Source organism: Pleurodeles waltl, chromosome 5 (assembly GCF_031143425.1).
Source record: "Pleurodeles waltl isolate 20211129_DDA chromosome 5, aPleWal1.hap1.20221129, whole genome shotgun sequence".
In the NCBI taxonomy this organism is placed as follows: domain Eukaryota; kingdom Metazoa; phylum Chordata; class Amphibia; order Caudata; family Salamandridae; genus Pleurodeles; species Pleurodeles waltl.
This window is the reverse complement of record NC_090444.1, coordinates 688,189,255-688,214,475: the sequence shown is the minus strand read 5'-3', so window position 1 is coordinate 688,214,475 and position 25,221 is coordinate 688,189,255. Positions and strand designations below refer to the sequence as shown.

At 45.9% G+C, this 25,221-nt stretch overlaps 1 protein-coding gene across 4 annotated transcripts in view; it reads right to left on the bottom strand.

Moving 5' to 3' along the window:
• Nucleotides 1-25,221, bottom strand: part of REV3L (REV3 like, DNA directed polymerase zeta catalytic subunit) — a 948,974-nt gene that overhangs the window by 846,806 nt on the left and 76,947 nt on the right. The gene's annotated exons all lie outside the window — the stretch shown is intronic.

Genomic DNA, 25,221 nt, shown 5'->3' with positions numbered 1-25,221 from the left:
GCGAAAATTGCCGCGGCCGCACAATCGCATAATTCCAGTGGCCCTGTTTATAGGTTTCTTTCCGACAAACCATTTGGTCTCCTACGCCATTCTGAATGTGCAAAATACATAGAAGATTACATTTGACTATTTCCATGCGCGCATAAGACAGATACGACTCATTTGTCACACTCGCTTGCAAACCACAAGAGCCGAAAAAAAAATATACACATCCGTTCCCACTGGGCATCGTTCCAGGTCTCCCAGCTACTAACCAAATCAAACCGGGCTAATGAAAAACAGCTGGCTTCTGAAAATAAACTGCAGAGAAGCTTTTAACTCGAGTTTGGAAGATCCGCAATCCTTTACCATAAAGGAAGATAAAGAATGCCCACAATTCAGCGCGTTAAACCAAAGACCGGGACAAGGACGGGGCTTGTGTTGTTATGAATTAATGTCTGTGTGGTGAGCTGAAAAAAAAGTCTCGCCACAAAGAACTGCATTCTTCGGAAGAATGGAACAGCGATATCGGGCACGAAGCCATGGTGTCCTTAAAGAACGCTGCTCGGGAGGCGAGCAGCGTGTAATGCCGTAGCGGAAATTCACCTTGCAGCCCTCTTAGCAAACACTGACGCCCATTCAAGAAGACTCGCATGGCGAGGAAAGGGGGAGGCGTACAAAGCAGCCACTTCCAGGTGGAAACAAACCACTTCCCGGTACGCGGGAAAGAAGTCCGACTGATGACCTCCCCCCACGCCGATGTTTCCGAAAACTGAGACATTCGGCCGCTTGGCAATCCTCTTACATTAATAAACACAGGGCCAGCAGGAGCGCGGTCAGGAAATTATGCCAAGAAAGTGCTTCACTTACCTCTCGCTTTAGAGTAGACACTTTAATACCTGTGTACAAGAAAACTCTCCACCTACATCTAAAACATAACTGACTTAGGTCTGTGCAAGGTGAGGCACAACTTAAATTCACTTGTTCTCCTAAGCTTACTTTTTTCCTTCTCCGTCAGTTGAGTTACTGTGTACTTTGGGTACTGCGCTCCATGAACAGATAAATATGAACAAACGTACAGACAAATGTTGGCTACCATCACAGAGTGATAAGGGATACAGGAACACAAGGGGATGGACACATTATACCATTACAAAATAGCACAATATGCTCCATGACCGTGTCTATTAGAAGGCCAAAAACAGCTTTGTACCAATGATACAAAACAGTGATAGAACTCCCTTCTTTCCGACTACTGACACCTTAATAGCTACTATAGCCTTATAGCCTGCTGCCAACAGCAATACCCATTGGTTGATATTAAAGGCCCTCATCCCGAATTATGGGCCCGAGCCAATTCGAGGGCCTATAATGAGGGAGAGTGCCTTTAATAACCAGTGTAGCCGGAGCCAGAAGGGCTATAAGGCTTTTAGAACATTCTGCCCACGTAGGGTAGAATGTTCTAAATTAAAAGGGGAGCAACATAAAGACAAACATTGAAATGCTGGAGCTACAGGTTTATACCAGCCATCGTAAACCCGAGCCACATCATTGTCTTCAATGGAGCGCTCAACATTCCAAAGTTCTAACATAGGTTCGCAGAATTCATTCATCATAAGCTGCTGTAGATCCCCAGTTACGGATTGTGCTTTTAGAAATATGCATTTACATTTTATTGTTTATTCCAACACTTATGTTACGTGGGATTTGAAGTACAAGTTACTTACCTTCGGTAACTATATATCTGGTAGAGACATATTCTAGTTGAAGATTCCTTACCTTAGAATTTCACCCCAGGCGTCAGACTGGCCTTGGAGATTTTTTTTTCAAGCAATACCCTTGCGTGTCGGTAGGTGGCGTCGGTCGACTCCACGGGCGTCGTACTCTCTATCAGATTGTTTGGACAGAAGACCTTAATGACTCTCCTGCTTTTAGACAGATATTTCATGGACCTGAACATTCTCGTGGGTGTTCCAGGAACATCATGTTCGTCAATAATTGGTTATGCTCAAAGACCTGTTCCCTTCCAGATGTCAGAACCGATCACTATCTTCTAAACTATCACTTCATGGATGAGTCTCTGGGGAGGAAAACACCTACAACTATTATTCTAGATCACAAGTGTAACCGTATAGAACTCAATAACAGATCTTTGCACAAGACTTGGCATGAGCAAGATGGTGAAGGGGCATTTCTCTTAAAAGTAGTAGTAAGTGTCATTGTTAACCATACTCCACTGCCAATATGTAAGAGGCATTAATCTCAAAGATACTCAACTGAAAAAAGAGCAAAAGAGCATGCTCAAAGTAAACTGAGAAGGTAGATCTGAAGAAAATGTACCCGGCATCCTGAACAGATGGTAAGTTACACGAGACAACCATCAGTAGACATGTTTGAGCAACATACTTTCTTCATCAATGGCAATTGACAAAGAAAGTCACACGGCCCTGAAGGACAAGCTCCACATAATGATAACATCTTTGACAATCTTCAGAAAATATTTAGAACTTTCCTGACTGGCTGGCTTAACGAATAGGAATCCAACTTATTAGATACCAATTCTGGAATATCAAAAAGATTTCAATTGTCCCCTTTCCTTTAGATTTATCTGGAACACATTCATCAAGCTATCTTTGAAACTGGCCTTAAATGACATTACTATGCTGATGGAACCCAGTTGTATATCTCGCAGATGGTAGAAGTGACCAACAATAGGAGTTAGTAGGCGGTCTAGTATGAGTGGAAGTATGAAAGAAAGCACTGGCTAATATTACATATTAGTAAGGCCAAGGATACTTTTTTCCAGCTCCAAAGGAAACTATTTAATCCCCATTTCTTTACTTTTTTTTATTTTTTAAGGAAGACCCTGGATATAAATGAGCATGAAACAGAATCTAAGGGTTCCTTCGGCAAAACAGAAGCTCTCTAGTTTTCAATGTTCACTATTTTTTCAAGAATGATCTGCCAACTAGGGGTGGCTTCTCCGTTAGGGTAGTGGAGCGTTGCCCCCTCCCTCCCGACCAGCCGCAGAAGCTGCAAACCTTTCAGAAAGAAAGGATAATAAACTAAATGTATTATCCTTTCGTTATGAAAGAGGCGGGCCATGGGGGTGACTAGCAGTGAGGGATAGTGCACAGCACTCCCCCCTCAGAGTGCATATGTGTTTGGCCGGCCATCTCGGGCCGCCATACACACGCGCAGTACGCTCTCTCCAGCCTGCCAACTGCTCCCAGTCTGCCTGGGAGCATCCTGGCTGGGTGCTCCCAGCCAATCCTGACGCTGCATAGAGCAACGTCAGAATTGGCCACAGGGCAGGCTGGGAGCTTGTGCCTGCAGTGACTATGGAAAGGAGAACGGCGCAGGCTGGCGGATCAGATACAATTTTTAAATTTGTATTTCTTTATTAAATGTAGCCCCCACGCGTTGTACCCCCGCCCCTTTTTAGCACTGCGTGTCCCAAGTGCTGACATCCCTAATCTATAAACATTAAGAGGTCTAGACTACTTCTGAAAGGCTTACAGAGTGTTGTGTAAGTTAGACCACTTCTCATCCTTCCATTAGTCATTATAATAGCTACTGCTGAGAGGTACAATAGTCTTCAAGTTTGATTGTTGAGACCCATAAACTGATATATTGCCAGGTTCAAGATTTTTTTTTATAAGGAAGCACAGACAACACAGGAAATCTCAAAACAAATGCTGCAGTGACCTAACCCTGAAGGAGGCAGCTGTATCTGTTCTACGTTTACAGTAGGAAAATTGAACATTAGTAACTAGGCTCCCCTTTTGTGAAACAGACTAACACTGGCTTTGAGGGTGAAAGTCAGTGGGCATATTAGACATATGATAAAGAACTCTCTTTGATTAGTTCTAATTGTGCTATTCGGCTGGTTATCTGCCTATATGCCAATCTTGGCTCAGTGCAAATTCACACACTCATTCAAAAATGCTTATGCATCAAAACTATTGCTAGAAAAGGGTACGATATATATTTATGAAAAATAATCCATATATCGCTATGCAAACGGTTGAAAGCATGACACCAAGATATTATGAAAACAATTACTTCTGCAGTTTGTGTATGTACGTAATAAGCCTTTGAACAACAGGAATAGGCCAAATCTCTGCTGGGAAAACCCTGTACACAGCCTAACGACAACAGCCAAAGCAAACAATGTCTTGATGCTCACGGAGCTAATACATTTGAACAAGATATTTGAAAACAGAAAAAGCAAACCAGAGGTTCAATATAATCACTGCAGACACGTTTATTAACACATTAAATGTGCATTTAATTACCTTGGCCCCCACCCACTTCTAGTGGACAATCTTACTTCATTTTAAATGCATCAAAATCCGTCAAATCTTGCAAGACATTTCTAGTACAGTGATGAACATTCTTGTAGAAAACAACTAGCTCAAGGGCTACGTCTACACTGGTGGTAGTAACAATGGCAGAAAAGGTCTAGTGCCATTGCCACAGGCATGTCCATTGCCAAATCTTAAAGCAACCTACCTGGTGAGCTACATACACTTTCCATATAAAAGCCAACACTTAAAGCCCAAGAAAGGTTTAACGACTTGAGGCATCTCCCTAGAGCATTGCACACTATAGTGTGGAAAGGTGTGCCACGCAGACATACAGCCTTTTACATCGTGCCGTTAAGGCAGGGCAAGCTCTTTTGGTTGTTTGAATCCGGACGGTCCACTTAAAAATCCTATCAAGACATTTTGTAACTCGCAAGCGCCAGGCAGTATGGATGCGGCCTTAGTGTCCCATGAATGTCATAACACTGACATGGCACCAGTCACAAGCAACTCAGCCTTAAAATGCAGCTTCAGGTCTCTGGAAACAACACAGGAATCGTCCTTTGACACAGAGAGCCAGGAAAATAAAGTGAGGAAGCCCAAACAAACTAAAATTGGAGCAGATTACATGAGGGACATAATTATGCCACAAAGTTCTGCTTTACTTTGCATCGTTTAGATCACAGACCAAGTCTGTTTTAGTATCAGATTTATTTTTGCTAAAAGAAAAACTTCACTTATATTGAAGATAGGTTGGTTATGTGTGAAGTCCCCATCCGGACTTTTTGCGCACTGCAGCACTGAAACAGAATTATGACTATCTTTCATTCTTGGTGATAGATCCAGCCGCCTTCCAGACTGAGATCTCATGCAGGACTTTCTACGGTTCGAGACGAAATGATTACTGCATCGACTTGTGTAAACTCTAATGTGATGCAACACAATTCAGTTGATCCGTGTCTAACAGTAAGCGTAGCACGATTCTGTACGAGCAATTTTGAGAAGCTTCGGAGACAGTCGTCAAATAAGTGTCTGAACATTAACTCAGCCAGGGCAATGTCCTTTTAACATCCCCCAGTTTGAAATATCTGTTCATTAATCGAAAGCAAATTAGGAAAACCGCAGGCGGGGAGAAAGACAATTTATATAAGACTATCAAAACAAGCAAAACATAAGGTAAAAATGTATGTTTACCCACTTTATCTAAGAAAGTTACATAGTTCCACATCAATAAACAAATCTTTATTTTTGAGCAATTAGAGCAACTCTCAAACACTGAGCCGCCTCCGTTTAGCTACACTAGATTTGAATCCAAATGAGGGCAATGCTTAAATATCAAAGGCATCTTTGTTTTCAATTTGCATTCTAGGTACTTAACGGAAAATGAAGAATTACTTTTGTGGAATGATGGTCAAGACAAACTAAGAATCTACACCATGAAAATTTGTATTAAAAAACTCTCCTGGGCAGCAGGACTCCTAATTAATCAATCCTGGGGTAACTTATGGTTTGTACGAAGGTAGCGCCCCATTGGATATTCTGAATGCATCATGTGAGGTAGCTGAGGGACAAATGAGGTTAATTTTCAGTAGCTCTTTGACCTTTAGGCATCTCTTTTCTTCCACCCCTCGTAGTGGTTGCAGCTTTAAGTTTGGTCTTCCTGGACATGGCATCAAGAAGAAGGAGCCGTACACTGCCTGTGACCAACTGCAGGAAGCTTTTCCACAACTCATTTCCTATCCTGAAATTACTGAAAGTTGATCCACCTTTATGTGGTATAATCAAACTCTATTCCTGCACACAGGGTCCCCAGCTAGGATAACACAGCTGTGGAAGACATTCCAGCCTACACTGGGCTGAGGAACTGAAGCAGACAATGTGGAGAACAAGGACATAAAGCCACAATGCACTAAAGAGCAGACACCCACAAAAATGATGATGGATCATCCTCTGATTTTCTTGGGGGTTTGCTCCTTGTAAAGCACCCACTGCACAGAATCTGCAGAGGGAAGAGTCCCCGTAATGTAATTCCAGAAGCTGTCCACAGAAACTGCCTGCACGGTTTACAACATCTGTTGATCTTTTTAAACAAATGCCCAAGTGTTATAAAAATGAAAACAATTCTGCACCAGCAGGCTGTGGATAGGGACAGTGCAAAGAATTTTCAACAGACTTGCAAAAATCCTTTGGTCTGTTCACCATCACATCAACCTTTTGAACAAGGGCTGTCATTGGAATACGAAGGTCCTATTAAGATCTTTGGTCATTTGAATGGGAGGTTAAAGGACAATTCTCTACATGCAGCTGGCAGTGGCCACTAGCCTGCGAACTAGGACACTAAAGAAAAATCTGTATTGCCTTTAAGGCACCCGTCTTCAACTTGACCATCTCAACAGTTATACCCAATCGCCTTCTAAAGTAAGTAGACAACTTAAGAGCCATATTTATTTTCTGTGCTGGGACCACCAACTGAATTCCTCAGCTGTAAATGACTAAGAAAACAGTCATAAGCTGATTTATTTCAAGAGGCCACATTTTGTCATCTCCAGACTGAAACAAAGCATGCTCCCAGGGAGGGGAAAAAGCTTATTGCCGTTCCTCCTTAAAGAGACCTTTCAGCTCTCCCATTTTGCCCTTACAAACCGAAGACCGTATCATATGTCCAACAGAAAGCAAATACTCTTAACTACAGAAAACAGGATTTCAAAGTTGCAGAAAGAACAATGATGAGCAGCCAGGACTATGACGCAACCCCGGCACATTTGCTCTTGAACATGATTGAAATGTACAGGGGGAGTCAGTGTTATCTCATCAATTGGCAAACATTCGGAAAAATAATGTCTGGAGTGAAGAAATGGGCTTGGAAGGTTTCACTAAGATCTCAAACATAAGGAGAAAAACAGATGAGGGCTAAAGAGTGCTTCTCGATATCAACTAAAAAAGTGGTTTATCTGGTCTTTCTTTGTCCACATCGGACTGTTACAGGACTCTGCTAACTATTTTACCAGTGTAGACAAGTAACAAAAGTATGGGTGGGCAATGGGTGTGAAGAGAGGAGCCCATCATCTAACAAGTGGGGTCCTTTGGAGACAGAATACTGAAACTAGGAAGTGATGCAAATGACTGTCACCATATGACTGTGGCCGAAATAGAAAGCACACAAAACCTTTTTCAACATTTTACATTATACAACACAATTATATTACACTATGAATCACCCAAAATCTCAAGTAACGATGATGCTATCAGAAGCCATGTCTCGTGGCTCTAAAGTCAGAAATGTAGCATGGAAATTGCAGAAGACCAATACAGCTGATTACAAGAACACTGCTGAGGCAACCGTCGTGTGTCGAGACAGACTAGAAGTCAATGCTGTCTAAAAGCATTGTCAGTGATTTCAAGGCTGAAGTTGAGGACCCAAAAAAGGATGAATGCTAAAACGAGCGTGTACAGCAAGACATTAAGATGCCTGGATCCTCCTGGTCTTACTGCACACGATTACAAAAAGGGGGTAAAATGTGTATCACCCAGAGCCCAAGCACCTTCACTCTGATGTCAAGCAATCATCCTTAGAAATTGCAGTCCACGGATTCAAGGCTCTGAAAGTCTTGACGTTGTTAGTCCGCAAAATAGAAAATGTATTATTGGTCTTGCACGTCATTTTCAGCCACCATGATTGAGAAAAGATAGAATTATATGGCGAGGCTTCTCCACAGAACGTTACATGCAGAGAACAAAAGGCAAAAAAAAAAAAAGAGAAAAAACAGTGGTTAAGAGGCCAGACGGTAAAAAAAAAAAAAAAGCACGAATACAGGGAAAACAAAACTTGCAAAAAAATAGAAAAAAAAATTGCCAAGATATAAGCTCACGAGCAGTTATTAACGATCTACCCTTGGTAGGAAAGGAAATATATTGTCGAAAGAGTGAAGTGTCTCTCTCCCTCTTCAGCTACTTACTCTGGGCAGCAATGACTGTGTTAGGGAACAACTTTCAATGTTTGGACATTAATTTACATTACCTGCGGGGGGCTATACTTTCCACACGAAAAAAATCAAAGACGGGGTTTAGAGCAGCAATTTGGTCCCCTGAACGGTTCTGTGGATATTCTAGGGCTATTGACAGAATAGTATTGTACTGAAACACGTGCTTACCTACATTAGTAGCACACTACACAATGTAAGGTGTATGGTTGGAAGTATGTTGTCTTTGTTGTGTCTGATGACCACCGAGGTGCAGTTATGTTATGCGGTGCAGGGCTCAACAGCCTGATGGATGACGAAGTGTGAGATAGAGGTGAGCAGTTTAGGTCTTTCAGTAAACTGGAAGCTTTGAACACCTCTGAAGGTCTCTTTAATGTATTTATAATCCTCATTGTCTAGTTAGTAGGTCGCAGCACTGAGTTGTCCATTCTGAGATATTCTATTTAAGGCTCATGCTCCTAAGCACGCACAGGTAGGAGCGATCTGCTTGGAAGAACTTTGTTAATATCACCCCACATGCGACTGTTATTGTGATGTGACAGAACATCACCCTTCCAGCGCAATCTCAGCCATTGGATAAAGCGCTCGAGGTGGCGGAAAATCTGTGCGCGCGCCCGCTATTAAAGTCATTAACGCCTGCTTAACTGATCACTCCGTCCTAATGAGGCGGCAAACCTGAAAACGTGACTGAGAAAAGCTTTGGCGTATTCTGCGATTCACCAACCTGACCCTTTGAGATAGGTAAGCAAACTACTGGAGAAAATATTTAACAATGAAGATGGTGTCTGACACTGGCCCTCCCTTTGAAAGTTCCCAACGAGAGCAGGCAAAACCTCGCTCATGTCCCCTAGAAGGATGCACTTGCTATCATGAATCCATGTCTACCCAGCGTTTTTATCCCTTTATTCCCAGTGCCAAGTACAACTTGAAAGACAAAGTAATGTTTAAGTGCAGCCACGGGAATTCACACATGCAGTGAAAGGCAGCGTTTTAAACGCAGTCAAATTCACATTCGCTGTAATTCTGAGACAACCCATCACAAAAATATGCTAATTGCAGCAAAGTAAGCAAGGAGACAGCAAAGGCGTTCTACTTTCACACCAGATTCCATAGTTTCTGTTTTCTTTCCTTAACAGTATGTTCTTTGGGCAGGGAGGTTAATTTACTCTACCGAAATAATTTAAATTGTCTTGCTCTCCTGTAAAATCCATGACTGTACCTCGGCAAAACTTACTCATGAACCAGTCTGATTGGGAGTTGCTCTTTAACAGAGGAAAACAGACAATAGTGGATGAAGTCGACTACACAACTGAGACCGGGAAATGAGGAAAACACAGTGGCAAAAATCAGCTACATTTTCTTCTGGCTTCGACTCGTGGGGTGGGGAGGGTAGAGAGGTGGCTCCCATATACAACATCCAATATCCTCCTTCCATCTCTCTGGCCGCAGATTTTAAAGGTAACACTCAATCTCCGCCACGATAATGGTGATGTAACTATTTTTTTTTAGGGGGGGGTCTAGCCAGCAACCGTGAAAAATCAGGCGATGCTTCCTCTCATTTTGCAAGCCCACCTGCAGAAACTGATACGGACCAGTGAGGTAAGCATAAAAGATGTCTGTTTCAATGAGTTTTGGACTCAGTAGCAGACACACGCAAATCTGGTTACAATGGTGGACCCAGGGACTATGAAAAGGAGTGGGAAGAACAGAACATGTAGGACTGAGAAGGTGGCTAAACGAATACATGTGCTGGCTATGTGAGCAACCTACCAGCTTGGGGCTGCATATACCCTGAGGGGCCCAAGTCTGGCAGACCTCCAAGCCTCACACACAAAGACATATACAGTCACCCATATTCTGGGGGAAAGTATGAAGTTAGACTCGCGGCAGACCAATTTTGAGTCATGACTACAATACTTGAAACCTGCTCCACTGAAAAAAAGGAAAAGAAAACAACACATTTACTGTATGCAATATATCTACGAGAAAAGAACTTTAAAGTGCGATAATTCAGTGTACTTTTTACATTTAAAATAGTCCCTCATGGTTTACAATGCAAGTACTCCGTAGGAGGCGGAAAGATGCACCAAACTGCTAACATAAGGATGACATACTCTAGTGCGTGGAGCCTAAGCCCACACTAAATATATTTTAAATTATTGGTAGTTAGTGATTTCATGGCCTGGAGATGGGCCTTGTAGTCACTCTTGGTAAAAGGAGTACCACAATGCAGCAGCTCCCTTTCCAGCATAACAGAGTACTCAGCTACATAGAAAAGGTCAGCTGAAAAATCCACTCACAGAAGTTTGCCTGTTTCCTGCAGGCTAGACCTAGCATCTGTGGAACCACTACCACCCACAAGGCCGGCACTTGGAGATGGTGATAAAGCACCGGGAGCCCACCTGAAAACCCTAAACGAGACAGTGATTTGCGTTCACTGCAAGACTGGACCTTCAATTAAAGTCTTTTACCTTTTAACAAAGTTATAATTGTTTGAAAGTGCTATACAATGTGCATAATTCAGTGTTAACTGTATGTGCGAGTTTCACCCCCACAACACCTTTCAAAAGTAATCACTATTAGTTGCTTGTCATAATTACAGCCTCACAAACTAAGCCCTAAATAGGACTATATTAGGTGCTTAGCAGTCAGTGACCTCTATGTCATTGCTTGCAGAGAAAACAACCATGGACGACGTCAATAGGTCTCCCCTGCACAAACTGTTGGATGTGCAGCTTGAATGAAAGTTAGGGCAAAAAACGGACTGGCATAGCCAGCAGTGGCTGCGTCATTGCGCTTTTTTCCTCGTGGCATGGAAGGGTGCATCCAAATTGCGGGAGGCAATGGGAGGAACATGGCAAGCAACAAAAACACAGGAGAAGATGGAAGGGACAGGAAAGTAATGTTGGGGAGGATAGGAGGAATGGAGCAAGCAACAACGTGAGAGGGGGTAGGAGACTGGGCAAGGAAGAAGGGAAGGATGGAGCAAGTAACAATGCTGCCGGGTAGAAGGGGGAATGGGGCGAGCAAAGACGCAAGAGGAGACTGGTGGGGCGTGGCTAGCAATCAACAGAGTGGGCGGACACGGGTGGGGCTAGCAGCCAACAGAGTGGGTTGGGGCAGGTGGGACGGGTTGGTAGCAAGCCACAACGCAGGAGGAGGTGGGCGGGATGGGATGCAAGCAATGGCGTAGGTTATGGGGCAAGCAAGCAACAGTATGGATTACGGGGCAAGCAAGCTACAGTGCAGATTACGGTGGGTACAACAAACAGTGTGAAAGGGTGCAAGAGGTGGTGTGAAAGAGTGCAAGAGGTGGTGTGAAAGGGTGCAGGCAACGGCGTACAAGGGTGCAGGCAACGGCGTACAAGGGTGCAGGCAACGGCGTACAAGGGTGCAGGCAACGGCGTACAAGGGTGCAGGCAACGGCGTACAAGGGTGCAGGCAACGGCGTACAAGGGTGCAGGCAACGGCGTACAAGGGTGCAGGCAACGGCGTACAAGGGTGCAAGCAACGGCGTACAAGGGTGCAAGCAACGGCGTACAAGGGTGCAAGCAACGGCGTACAAGGGTGCAAGCAACGGCGTACAAGGGTGCAAGCAACGGCGAAGGAGGAGTCTGGATGCAAGCAAGCAACGGAGCAGCACGGGCTGTGGGGACGAGATGCTAGCAGGCAAAAGCATGGGAGGGGTGTGGGTGGGTTGGGATGCAAGCAAGCAACAGCGCAGGAGGGGCGGGTCGGACGGGATATAAGCAAGCAACAGCGCAGGAGGGGCGGGTCGGACGGGATATAAGCAAGCAACAGCGCAGGAGGGGCGGGTCGGACGGGATATAAGCAAGCAACAGCGCAGGAGGGGCGGGTGGGACATAGCAAGCCACAGCGCGGGTAACGGGACAAGCAAGCAACAGCGCATGAGGGGCGGGTGGGACATAGCAAGCCACAGCGCGGGTTACGGGACCAGCAAGCCACAGCGCGGGTTACGGGACCAGCAAGCCACAGCGCGGATTACGGGACCAGCAAGCCACAGGGCGGGTTACGGGACCAGCAAGCCACAGGGCGGGTTACGGGACCAGCAAGCCACAGGGCGGGTTACGGGACCAGCAAGCCACAGGGCGGGTTACGGGACCAGCAAGCCACAGGGCGGGTTACGGGACCAGCAAGCCACAGGGCGGGTTACGGGACCAGCAAGCCACAGGGCGGGTTACGGGACCAGCAAGCCACAGGGCGGGTTACGGGACCAGCAAGCCACAGGGCGGGTTACGGGACCAGCAAGCCACAGGGCGGGTTACGGGACCAGCAAGCCACAGGGCGGGTTACGGGACCAGCAAGCCACAGGGCGGGTTACGGGACCAGCAAGCCACAGGGCGGGTTACGGGACCAGCAAGCCACAGGGCGGGTTACGGGACCAGCAAGCCACAGGGCGGGTTACGGGACCAGCAAGCCACAGGGCGGGTTACGGGACCAGCAAGCCACAGGGCGGGTTACGGGACCAGCAAGCCACAGGGCGGGTTACGGGACCAGCAAGCCACAGGGCGGGTTACGGGACCAGCAAGCAACAGTGCAGGTTATGGGACTAGCAAGCAACAGCACGGGACGAGCAACCAACAGCAAGGTCAAAGGGCCAAGCACGCAACAGCCTGGGAGGATGCAAGCAACAGCAATGGATGGGGATGCGTGAGACGGGTCAAGCTAGCAACACCGCTGGAGAGGTTGGATGGGACAGGGCAAGAAAGAAACAGTGAGGTAGGGGGTGGGTTGGACTGGGAAAGCAAGCAGCAGTGCGAAACGCGGCAAGCAAACAACAGTGTGAGAGGGAAGCAAGAAACGGGACAGGAGGGGCAAGCAACAAAACTGAGCAGGACTGTGAGAGGGGATAAGAGGATAACTTGCAAACACATGCATTCTTACATAGTGCTGCAACTAAGAGAACAAAGTAGCTCTGAAACCTCTAGCAATGGAAGAGCACTGGGTAAGGAAGCACGACTTGGGCCAAGCTCGAGGGGAGGAACAAACACATGAAGAGAAAGTAAAGCTGGCACACGCTGATCAAAGAGAAGCAAGCAAATGAGTGACCTTGGATTCAACCAATGGTAAGCAATGGCCGGGATCCAAGCCCCTGTGGGTAAACAAATGTCTGGCAAGCAACAGCACGTAAGCTTTCTCAGGTGTGACCTAAAAAGGAAATGCAGTTGTCTAGTTGCAGGCTCCAGGGAACAAGCCTGATGATGCAGTAATAGCCACATTAAGAATTAAAACCAAACAAAAAGTTTTTTTTTTTTTAAGCACTGAAAGAATGCTTAATCCCTGTAATAGTTATACAGGGTTTATAGGGGTGCTTCGTTTGTAAATAAAAAGGTGCCGGTAACCAAAGCCCTCCTCTTAAACATGCGGCTGCTGCAATTAAATGTGTGAACACGGAATACTGAGGCAGGGTAAACCTGAAGCCATCTCGGGCCTCTCTAATCCATTACAGCCACTCCCTTCTCCTTCAGCTCACTCTAGCAGCTTTCTATTTTTTCGCTTTATGACGCTTTTTCGTTTTTGTCTTCCTCCGTCTGTCCCATATGCAAATGCTTGAGGCAGAAGAATAAGCCCCGGCCCTCAAAAATAAGTGCAGGTGCTCAGCACGGGAAACAACAAGCACAAATTAAGCACTGGTCTATAGGGAACTCTCTGGTGCTCACACCAAGTTCTTTCCCTCTGTACTTGTAAAGTAGCAGAAGGGCTTTTGTTCAGAGTTCAAGCAAGCTTTATTCGGTCTGAATAACCATCAAAGCAATAACTTACAACAATAAAATCATGATCTATACATAATAAATATATAACAACAAATTTGAAAAGTAGGTAATAAGAATAAGATAAAAATACTGTAAAATGAGGGATCTGCGAGTATACAAAAGGGAAAAAAAAAATTGAACTAAATCTTCACATATATATCCCGTCCTATAAGTAAGGGGGAAGCGTCAAAGATCCTATTGTTGGCTACTTTTAACTTCCTCATCGATAATTTATAAGAAATTAAATGAATGAAACAATTGGGTAGAGTAAGGTAAAATCAGAGATCAATTAATATCAAATCACTATCATCCTTTTAAAAAAAATATGTACGTATAGGCCAAGCGTACGCAAGGAACTTGCTGACCGCACAAGTTAGAAGAGAGGAGCAATCTCTCAACATCAGCCTGAGGGCATCTCTACACGTTCTCAACCCCATGTTGCTACAAATGGGACGAAGCCATTTCCGCCGGGCAATGCCATAGGCAGGACAAATAAACAAAGTGCACTACAGTTTCCACAGACCCATTACAGCAGGGGCATTTATCGGATAACAGGGTGGAGCTCCATGAACTAGAAAAGGACTTCAGAGGGAGGCATCCATACCTAAATCGAGCATACAAACTCTAACTTAGTTGATCGGTAATTAAGTCCAGAAAGGGTTTGAAGTGGGGAAACCACTTATAATCGAGGAAAATAGACGTCAGCCTACCATGTGAAGTACAGAGCAGATATTTTTCCCTAACATGGGACCAATAAGCAGATTTCAGTTGGTCCTTGTGAGCCCTCCTTAAATTATTGGGCTGGCTCCAAAAGTGACTGAGTCCCAAGGTATGAAACCAATCTGAAATGTGCTTGAACCAGGGGATAGAAAGTACGTTTGGTCTATCCAATAAGTCTTGCAAAGATTCCTTGTATGTGACTAGTTCAGGGATAGTCCAAATACGAACCCAAAAAATTAAAGGCCTTAAAGCTATTACATCAGAAATGCGAGGGAACCCTAGAACCAAAAACACCGGAACCAGGGGCGTACTACGAGGACATGCCAAGAGTGATCTTGCAAAATTATTTTCCCCCACAGATAACTTGCTAGATTTAGAGCAACCCCAGACCTCAGCGCCATAAACCACGGCGCTCTGAGCCTTGGCTAGATAAATTTTAATAGCTGGGGAAACAGCTTTCTCAATATTGGACATTTGAAAACGCAAAATTGCCCCTGACCTATGTGCTAGGAGGGCTGAGCTTTTACCTACCTGGGCCTGCCAGTTCATATCATTGCTGATTCTCACCCCTAAATAATCAATAGAGCATACCTTGCTCAAGGGAACCTCATTATACAGAATGTTACATCGTTTTGAGCTACCAGGACCAAAGATCATAAGTTTTGTTTTACTAGAGTTAAGTTCCAATCCATGATCTGCACAAAACACACTAAACCTATCCAGGAGGGCCTTTAGGCCCATAGGTGTTTTGGAGGTCAAGAGGGAGTCGTCAGCAAATAAAAGAATTGGAACTTTTGAATTATTCAAGGAAGGGGCATCGTTTTGACAATCAGTTACAACTTGCACTACTTCATTAATAAACAACGAGAAGAGAGTAGGTGCCAAGACACAGACCTGGCGTACTCCCCGCCTGATATTAATACGAGCAGTAAGTTCCCCCTGGCTGCCCCATCTTACTCGAGCATAGGTGTTCTTGTGTAATCTTTGAATTAGGTGCACCAAGTTCATTGGGACGCCAATTTTCTTTAGGACTTCCCACAATTTATGCCTTGGAACAAGATCAAACGCGGACTTAAGGTCAACAAAAGCAACATACAAGTTTTGTTTGGCCAAGGTAGCGTATTTCCAAAGTAACAAAAAAAAATCTAAAAACTTGGTCCATAGTGCTAATTTTAGAACGGAACCCAGCCTGAAGGGGAGATAGAACCTGGTTAGCTTGGACCCAGTCCATTAGCCTGTCTAGGACTTGCTTAGAAAAAATCTTTTGAAGATTATCAATGAGGCTAATTGGTCGGTAATTAGCTGGCAGTCCCACATCTCCTTTTTTGTAAATAGGGTTAATTTCGGCTCCGAGCCACGAGTCCGGAATGGGGCTACCTGCTGCGATGGCATTTGATAAAGTATTAATGTACCACGCCCAAATAACAGGTTCAGACTTAAACAGGTCCCCTGGTATCTTATCGGGACCAGGAGCCTTCGCGGGTTTCAAAGAATTAATAGCTGCCGTGGTTTCAGCAATTGTAAAAACAATGTCCTCCGTGGGACCCTCAATGAGAGGTCTACATTTGCCACCCGTATAGGCCTCATGATGCTGTTGCACAGATGAGGCATACATTTCGGAAAAATTAGCCACCCATCTTTCGGGCTGGATGTGAAAATTAGAAATAACAGTACCCTCTCTTTGCCTGTGAGTCAACAACCTCCAAAAAGAACCCTCGTCTCGATTTTCGACTGCCTCCAGCAGCTTCTGCCAGATCTCAAATTCCCAGTTTTTCTTCGCTAGATTCAGGGCCTTAGTATAGCTAACTCTAGCGGTCCTGATCTCCTCCTGTGAGTGCTTGCGGAGGGCCAATTTAAGATTGAGCCTAGCAAGGTCGCAGTCATTGTTGAACCATTCCCTGGATCAAATAGCATCTAGAGTATGTCTCACAGTGGTTTCTTTATAAAAAACATTCTGTAGAAAATGTATCAATTCAACATGAATTTTCATGATTGGAAGACTATCGACCACTTGCTTTTCAAGACCGGAGAACAGCTGTAGAAAGGAAGAATAAATTTGTTTAACCAGAAGTGAGTTACATATAACCTTTGGCCAACTAACACGAGTTTGCCTGGAGTTTAGTGAAGGGAGCGGAACATCAGTGATCTCTAGATGTTGAGTTCTCCCAAATGCTTTGTTGAATAGAGTAAGATATAGAGGGTAGTGATCGCCGTCATGACGGAGTTCAACCTTCATGTCCAGAATATGTGACCAAAGCCTGATGTCAACAAAAAAATAATCAATAGTGCTGGACGAACACCCCCACTTAAAAGTGGGGGCATGATTAAGATCAGATCTAGTCCGACCGTTACATTCCCTGAGTCCATAGCGTAGGCAAAGGGAAGCCATCTGTGTAGCGGCACAAGAACCAATACTAAGAGAATCATCCTTCACTTGGGGAATACCCCATGAGTCATCTTCTTCAGATGTTAAATTACCTACGAGGTTCTTGAGTACAATTTATATCGCCCCCTATCACCAGATGGTTAGAAGGATGCAAAGATTCCATATACTCAACTAACTGGGCAAGTACCCTTGATTCCATATTGGGGGGGACTAACCTCGAATACATGTTGACCAAGGTCACTGTGAAACCAGGGTGAAATATAAGTCTGACACCCAATAGATCTAATGAGTTAAGGGGAAATACAGAGTGGTCGCATTGCAGTTTCTTATTCACTAAGATCATGAGCCCACCCATAGGCCTACCAAAGCCTCCAGAGGCAGGCTGAGCTGCGACCGAATAAGTTGTAAACCCCTCAACATATATTAATTCTTCCGCCCAGGTTTCCTGAAAAAGGCATAAGTCTTGCTTAGAGATGAAGTTAGCCCATCCAGGATCTCCCATCTTTTTCCTTATTCCAGCCACATTCCAAGATACAATATTAAGTGCAGAAGGCACAGGTGTGGGTCTAGCTCTCGGGGATATGATTGTGTTCAGGACCCTTGGTCGTTTACCTCTATAAACCATAGCATCTGAGGTGGGGAGCACTGAGGGAGAAAGATCGTTTAGTCAATCTAAATCAGATAGCCGGGGGGAGCGAATCTTAGTCAAAGCTGATCGATTGCTATTTAGTGGACCCTGAGCCCTTCCCTCATGAGTATTGGAAGGTCTATCGGTCCTTCGTGACTCCCCCCCCCCCGAGAATACATGCAGAGGCCAATTCCGATATTTCTACCAGATGTCAAAGAATGAGTCCGTAGGTTGAAAGCCATGAGGTTATCAACCATAGAGGTGTCAAAAAATGCTACATGACAATGTCATCAATACTCTCGGCAGACGCTTTAATCTACATTTCCAAGAAGGCACTAAACAGCATTCGCAGGCAAAGGTTGCAATATGCTACTTTCCATGCAGAAAGCAAGGAGGAAGGGGCACTGCTGGAAACTCCCCCATTTCCAGGGGTGCCCTTTCCGGAGTACATTTCTGCTTGGGGATTGTGCCAGGAACACAATACAGGACCTACAATCCATCCACTGGGCCACCAGCAATAGGGAATGAGTGAGGTCCCAAGCATTCAAGATGATCCCCCTGATATGTACCACAAGCCCTACCCCCATGGGGCTAATAAGGGAGACTACTCCCTCTACCCAGCCCTTCAGTGCCTTGCTCCACCTAACCGTGCAATGGGCAGTATTTTTCCCTTCACCAAGTGGAGGGGATCGGGAAATGGCGATTAAATAGTAGGGAGATTGAATGTATTCCCTCATGACTCTCAACCCCCACCAGCATATTACCAACACCTTACAGTCAAGCAGCCCCCACACACTCCTTTTCACACTAGAATGTAACTTTACCTTCTCTCTTCTTGACTACCCACAGACATTAGAAAGCACCCTAGGCACAATATAATGGGATGTACTCATGTCCTCTCCACAGCACATGACCTGAGTCAACCCAAATCGAAAGTTGCACTCAGTATTTCTGCTCCAAGGAAGGGGCAAGTCCACTAGAAACAACAGATATTGAAAGAGTGAGTACCCCTGGTATACAACTATCTCCTCTGCCCCCACCCAAACAACTTGTGGATCATACAGGATTTCCATGGCTTCCCACTCTTTTTCAAATAGGTAGTGGAACAACATCTTACTACTGAAATTGAGATTGCAGTGGAGTTTCTTTAACCTCAGGATTTGCTAGGGAAATTATAGTGGATATTTGAACACCTAATAAATATTTTAAACTCAAAACTTCATATTTAAAGGTAATTATGAAAAGTATGTCACAGTAGATCTCAAAACCTAAGCAGACATAACAAAAGAACATTCTAAAATGCCTATAGTTTGTCAATGTTATCTATGTACGACTGGGTATGGAGAACTGTCTTTTTCTCTACAACGGATGGACTCTTTAAACTTGGGCACAATCTAAACACTGGCAATCACTTGAGGTAGCATTCCAACCCAATTCGACCTCGAGCAGTTGCCACATTCCGCCCATCACCTTTTGTGTGATTATTGTTAAGCCCTATGAGGCAAAGGGTATGCCAGAAATGGGTCCCTTGCTATTTGTGCCATGGGACCCAAGCTATACCTCAAAGACAAGACCTAACAAGGCAGACATTAGTCGGGTCGTCCTGCATTCCCTGCTGAAGGGGAGCTCGTCTGGCAGTTCAAGAATGGAGTGTTTCCATGAGGAGCAGGGTCAGTACTGACATTCATAAGTCAGGCCTTTGTCTCAAGTTGCACAATGGGCAAAAAGGATGGGTTGGATAGGGGGCGTGGCTAGCCGCGAAAGCAAATGCCCATACACTGAGCTAGCTCTGCAGCCACCAGTGAAATATCCTCGGCAATCCGGCAATGAACCAGCCATTTCCGTTCACAAGTTAATTATATTAATCTCTGGTATCATAGGGTGACATGATTTACTCCCTCTCTGCTGTCCTGGGTTATCGAAGGACCTGGAAGGAGAAGCGGCCGAGACCAAGAATCGAGTTCAAGATGGCATTGTTGGTCCCGGAGCACTAGGGGCCAAGACGTGGGGTTGTTCTTCCCTCCCCCTGACCCTAGAAATGGAGCAGACTAGGAAGGGGGTTCTTAGTGGTCAAGACGGATCTGGGCCGCTGAGACTCCTTGACCGACCAGGGCTGCTAGTAAGGCTGTGGGGACTGGGCCTGCTGCTGGTTCCGGTCTGGTGGGGTGCTGCACCTGGGGTGGACCCTCAGTCCCCTGTGGCTCCCACTTCCCTCATCCCTGAGTGGGGAGCTCGTCTGGGAAGAGTTTGCAGGGGCCCAGGGGTGTGGGGCTGTTTCCCTCAGGGGCTTGCTTTGGCTGTGGGACTGGAGTGAGATGGACGCAGCCCCCGGCCCAATTGCAGTGAGGCCTTGAACCTGGGCTTGCGGTGGCCTTCTGGACCCGGGGGAAACTATTGAGGATTTGAGCAACATCCTTGCCTTGTGGAGACTGCCCGCGTCTGGACCTTGTGAGCACCTTATCGGCCTCTTGCCTATCCACTGTAGTGGGTGTTGAGTTGCTGCCCCCCATCTTCTATCTGGGGCCCATGATATTGCTACTGCATTCCCCTAGGAACTGATAAGGAAAGGCGAGGGAGAAGACGGAATGGAGGACATGGGGCTTTGGATTCCCACGTCCGGCCACCATTGAATACGAGGTAATGCACCTGCACCTTAGCTGCCCACCAAGAGAGCAATGCAAGGTTTTCCACTGCTGGTCTTATGCCTCAAAAACTCGCCTGCAGCAACGACAAGATGTTACATTCCCTGAGACAGGCAGACTGCTACATGAGGGAGGTCTTCGACCCCACAGGGGGTATGCACTGCTCCTGACCAGGTACCTCAACTAGTGGGCTGTGTCCCGACAAGACTGGGGGAGAAAGGTCCACCAGAGAGGATTCTGCGGGCCTGGGAGGCTTGGAGGCTCTAACTCGACGCAATCCAACAAACTAGACAAATACATGGTGACCATGACGACGCATGGTGGTGAGACGAGCACAACGGCAGGTGGAGTATGGGGGCCAGACCCTGGAACTCGTGGCTGAGTGAAATAATGTCTTTGATTCGAGATCTGAAGGGTACACTTGAGCCTAGACATGATGTTGGGAAAATCCCAGAGAAAGTGGCAGAGGTGAACATAAACAGCCCATAGGCTACAACAAAGTGGCTGGAGAAACAGGTTGAGGCCCTAACGAAGCAGAACAGTCATAAATGCCAAGCTGGAGGATAAGGAAAGAAGGGCCTGGTGCAATAACATTCAAGTGGTTTGGGTCTCTAAGGGACCCAGTGTGGATCTCTTCTTGGAGGATCCAACCCTAAATAACCTTTAGGCCTAAATGACTGTCCAAATTTTACTCAGTGGAGAGGGCTCACAGGAAGCGAGGGCCGCGGCCAAAACCCGGGGCGCCACCCAGTACCAAGATTGCAAGGATACTGAACTATAGAGACAGAGATGCTATAGTGAGACCTAAACTATACTGAACTATAGAGACAGAGACGCTATAGTGAGACCTGCAGGTCGAAAACGCAACAGTCTGTTTTTTTCCTGGACTTCACACTGCAAGTTCAAAAGCAGAGCTGAAGCTTTGAAGATGTCAAGATGACCTTGCGTGACAAAGGTATCCAGTACACAATGCTCTATCCAGCCCACCTGAAAGTGATGGAGGGAGGCAGGTCTTGGCACTTTGCCTCCATGGTGGAGGTGTGGAACTGGATTGATGGCTGGCAGGTAGTGAGTCACAAAGGCGCCAAGGACCAGAGAGACCAGAGTCGGACAACCAAGGAGGCTGCACGGCGATCGGCCTCGCTAGAACACCAGAGGCCCCGAGATTCACTAAAGGACACGTGAGAACCTTGAGGGGGCTCAAAGTTGATCCTTAAGATTGTTGCAGGGAAAGGGGGAAAAAAAAATCGGTGAGCCGGTATAGAGTAGACAGGGGTATTGATATCAAAGACACTTGTTTGATTAGAAGAAAGTGGCTCATATAATTACTAAATTTGGGGGAATAACAAACTCTATTCTGCTAACATACATCAGAGTTCTTAATGGCGGAACTAGCCTTCCTCCGTTATAACATGTTTCTTATTGGGAGACAGGCACTCTGCAAGTTGGAACAGTGGGTGGTTTTAGGCTCACGAAGCAGGGTGGGGAAGTTACAGGGGTGGGCATTGCTTTTGAAGTTAATTGTTGTTATTAGGGGAGAGGGAAGACATGAATGCAGTGGTCCAGGGGTTGATAGGGAGACTGGGGCAAGTATACCAGGTGGGGAGGCGGGGCTTCTGCAACCCTTCATGGATGCTCTAGGTGTGGTGGATCTCTGGAGGCTACGCCATCTACAGCAGAGACAATACACATTTTACTCTGCACAGCACAATAGTTTCTCTCAATTGGATCATGTTTTAACTTCATCATGAGGATGCAGGAAGATTCCGAGAGGCGACACATCATGCTAGGGGAATCTCTGATTATTCCCCTGTGGGTGTCCTGCTAAAGGGATCAGAAAAAGAGTTTGTACTACTCCCCAAGGATAGATCCCTGGTACTTGAAGGATAGGGGTTTCAGGGAGAAATTGAATGAGGGAGCAGAAGCCTATTTTGTAGAAAACCCGGGTACAGTGGATTCCTCATATGTGTTATGGGAGGCTTTCAAGACTGTCCTAATGGGCAAGGCTCAGGCACTAATAGGAGGGACGAAGAAAGAGAATAGTCTGTAGTGTTCTAGACTTGAAACCCAAATTTAAGATCTGGAAGCCAGAATTCAGACTGAGGGTAGCCAATGCTTAGACACCAGCTGCGGCTTCGCCAGCAGGACTTTATAATTCTGGCTGAGGATCGGCAACAGCATTATGCATTGGCGACGCAGCAACGCCTTCCAGCAACGCCTTCATGGTGTTGGGGATAAGGCTAATAAACTACTTGCCTGGCTCGAGAAAAGAGATAGAGGCCGATCCTGGTGCTGGAGGTTGTGGACAGGCACAGCATCCTCAGAACAACTAAGGTATCCAAAGCAGATGCATCTGCAGATTATTATGAGGATCTCTAGATGTCCACAACCTCTAGAACGGCTAACAACTGTAGTGAACTGGTGGGCGAGATAGCTATGCCTACAACTAGTAGTGAAAAGAAGGAGGTGCTGGAGGCGGACATATCAGCTGAGGAACTGGCTGTGGCTCTGCGGAACTTGCAATCCGGGAAGGCGATAGGACCCAATGGTCTGCAGCAGGTAGAAGCATATAAAGGGATGGTTGACAAGGTCCACATATGCTGGCTATGTTCTGCGAGGCTTGGAAACAGAGTGTCTGCTGACTGACCAGCATACAACCACAATAATAGTAATACATAAAAAGGGAAAGCAGCCCACTGACTGCAGCTTGTATAGACCAATATCCTTGCTTAATGCTGAGGCTAAGGTGCTAGCAAAAAAATTGGCGAATAGACTTTGTGCAATAATCACATCTATTATACACCCAGACCAGTCAGGTTTCATTCCTCATAGAAGCACCAGCGTAAATTTGGGGCGCTTGTTTAGGGTGCTCCATGAGATCTCACAGTTGAGATCGGACCAGACTGTGGTGATGTCCCTCGATGCAAAAATGGCATTCAATAGCATCGAGTGGAACTATATGTTTGGTGTGATGGCACAGCTGGGATTTGGCCCCAAGTTTTGTGGATGGGTCCGGCTTCTTTACCAAAAGCCCTTGGCTAGGGTAAGAGTCAATGGGATGGTTTCCCGGGTCTTCGCATTGGAAAAGGGCACAAGACAGGGATGCCCACTTTCCCCCAATGATATTTGCATTGGCCCTTGAACCGCTTGCGGCGTGGATAAGACTGGACCTGTTAATTTGTGAGGTGAGATGTGGTGGGTGCTGGGAGGAGCGCTTATCACTTTATGTGGATGACATCTTGCTTTATTCGTCAGATCCAGCCCAGTCAGTAAGAAGAATACTGCACATATTTGACCTTTTTAGCACCTACTCGGATGATCAAATTAATTGGACCAAATCCTTGGTTTTCCCTACATCGGAAGACACTGCACAACTCCCTAGGCAGTGTGTGGTGCCCCTGGTTAGAGAGGGATTCATGTATCTTGGGATATATATATTACTCAGGATATACAGGAAGTCTAGCATAGGAACCTGTTCCGACAATTGGAGAGGCTGAAAGGCGATGTTGCTCACTGGAGCATGTTTCCATTGTCCCGATGGGCAGAGCAGCATTATACAAGATGCTGATGCTGCCATGCTCGATATACGTGCTCCAAAACACCTAAGGTCCCCCACATTGTTTTCATAACATGAACAATGAGGTCTGATCCTTGCTTTGGTAGGGAGGGTCACCAAGTATTGCGCTCTCCAAGCTTCAGAGGGGGGGGGGGGTTGTACAATGGGGGACTGGCAATTCCAGCTATAAACAAGTACTATTGGGAAACACAGCTGATGGTAATCAATGAATGGGGTTTTACTGACAGTCAGGAACCATCGTATAGAGTGGACAGAGATGCAATGGGTCAAAGAGGCTACGAAGCAATCCTCTACTGGAAGGAAAGGGAATCAAGGACTACCAGCGCATACTCATACAGTGGTCAGAGTATGAAGGGAGGTAACTAGACTGTTGGGTGAAACAGTAGGTTCACCGGCATGGCACACCTGAGGAGGAGCAACCATCTCCGTGAAGTCGGATTGGAAGGTTTTAGGCACTAGGAAACGATAGATATTGAATACCTGAGACATGTTTGGAGGGACCAGGCATTTATTACATTTGAATCCCTTAATCAGGAATTCGAGTTGGCAGACTCGGAATACTATAGATACAAACAGCTGGGACATGGCCTGAGGCGACATATATCAGAGGGAGAGCAGCCCCCGGAGGCATCGCTGCTGGAGGATCGGCTCCCAACGGAATATATCCCGAACAAAGCAATCACAGTTATTTATCGAAAACTGGTCTTTAATTCCCCTGGTTCATTGACTAAGCTAAGGGAAGCACGGGCTGGGGATCTGGTCGACTTTGAAGACGAGGAAGGGACTGAAGCAATTCAAAGCCCATAAGAGATAGCAACACACACAAGGTTTAGACTAGTCCAGCTCAAAATACTACATTGATCCTATTACTCAAGGACTCAGCAGGCCAAGATTGGTAGGGTGCCCACGTCAACATGCCTGAGGGGGTGTGGGCTGGAAGGCACTTTCTATCACATCCTCTGGGAGTGCTGGGTAACACAGGAATATTAGACGGGTGTGGCAGAGGCTATGTCCCAAGTTATGTCAACTGAGATTACACCAGACGCAAAATGGCTCCTATCATCAGTGTTGGCGGAGGAGACCTGGACTACACTCCAGAAAACATGGTTACAATTGGCTGCAGGAGTGGCCAAGCGAAACATTGCAAGGGCTTGGGGGAGTGCAGACCAACCTAGACTCACAGACTGAAGGTCAGACTTATACTGGTGCCAGAGAGCTAAAAAGTGAT